Source organism: Belonocnema kinseyi, chromosome 7 (genome assembly GCF_010883055.1).
Source record: "Belonocnema kinseyi isolate 2016_QV_RU_SX_M_011 chromosome 7, B_treatae_v1, whole genome shotgun sequence".
Lineage (NCBI taxonomy): Eukaryota > Metazoa > Arthropoda > Insecta > Hymenoptera > Cynipidae > Belonocnema > Belonocnema kinseyi.
The window spans coordinates 85,693,253-85,695,172 of NC_046663.1; positions in this window are offsets into that span (position 1 = coordinate 85,693,253).

Here is a 1,920-nt window from a genome sequence, read left to right on the forward strand (position 1 = left end):
GGATTAAAAAAACTTGAAAAGCGATTGACCAAGTGTATAGAGCTCCAAGGAGATTATGTTGAAAAATAAAAAAAAATTTACCCAAAAAAAATTGTTTTTATGACTGAAATCTAAAATGCCGTATCATATCTTACTTTGAAAACTGAAAAGTTCCAACATTTTCACAGCTCTGTGCTGCTGTTACTTTTATCTAGTTATTTAGGTTTTAAGTTTATTCCTTTAGTACAAATCCTGGTTCATATTGAATAAAGATTGTTAAAAAGCAAAAAAGCATTTTTTCTTATAGTCGAGTCCGTTCAAGCTTCCATAAAATGGTGTTATTTTTGCAAAATTCTTTCGTTTTTTTGTGTGTAGAAATAAACAAAATAAATGATCGGCTTTTGCTGTTTCCCATACTTAGTTGAGTATTTGCACTAAACCAAATATATTGCAGAAAACACAACTTCAGATGCTTTTAGAACTGAGCTGACTGTTCGAAGAGACTGGGATGCACGGAGAAACTTTCAGTTATAAAATTTGATGGTATAATATTTATTTTTACAGTAAGACAATAGCAAGCCAGGATATAGAGTCACTATTGCAAGAATTACTATTATGAACATTAAACTTTGAAGTTATTATGTTTATTGAAATATAAAATAAATTATTAAACAATTTCACTTATACCAAAAGAAACTTACTACAATCCCTAAGACAGCATTTCAAATTTTTCCCATAGAAAATAGGAAAAACTGCCATGGTCGAAGGAGCAAAATAAAAATAAATTCGCATTCACTTCACGCACTATACATTTTACACATTAAACATACAATTAGATATTTATATTTTACTCTAAGCTGAAAGAGGAAAAACCTTGTTAGAAGAAATCAGCCCTAGCGGGAATTGAACACGAGTCTCCAAGGCAGCAGAATGGAGATATTTCCCTCTGATAAAACAAATTATAAAGTTTAGAAATTTTATCATCCTCATGAACTTCGGCGCGTGTAATGACGTCATTTAGTACTGAATCGCGAAGCACTACATTCAATTGTTTTTTCTTTCATTGCACCTTCCCATTGAAAATGGTCATTTTCTTACCTGTTTTGCAACTTATGTTATTTCAACTGCTAGTTATTGCAACTACGGTTTTATCATTTAATTTGTGAACATCACTTTTTTCAACTTCAATCTGCTATTGAAAATATGAATTTTTCTAACTATAAATGGAAATTATTAAGTTTGTAGTATATTTATAAATGAAATGGAAAATGTATTTCTTCTTACGGCTGTGGCAATAATACTATTTTCTCGGCTATATCCTAGATTGCCATCAAACTTTTGTAAATATCAATATTATAATGCCAAATTTTACGATTAAGAGTTTCTCCGTGTGGAGGTCAGAACGAATAAGATAATGCCAAGAGTTTTTTAATCATAAAGAAGCGTCAAATTAAAAAATACTAAAAATATTTATTATTTATTTCTTTTTATCTTTATGAACTCAATGAGTGTACCCTTTTATTATTAATTTGGCATAAAGTGGGCTGCCCAACTAAGGTCCAGCTTGTTACCTCAATCTGGGCATTCGTTGGGCTGACCGTAGCAACCCAGGCAGTAGCCCAGTTGGGCATTGATTGGGCTGCCCAATTGGGGCTCAACTATTAATTGGGCAATCTATTTGGGGCCCAGTTTGGCCCCAATCAACTTTTCCACATGGGAACCTCTTCCGGAATATTTCTGAACAACACGGTCAATTTAGATCCCAACATTCAAAATGATACTCGCACGCTTTCGATCTCACACAGTCACGGTATAACGGGCGACATTGAAAAAATGTATTGGCAAATAGAACTTCATCAAAATAATCATCCGCGTCCTTTTAAGTACTCGATCATTAAAGCAATTGCCCAACGATGAAGCCGATTCATATCCCAATTCTTC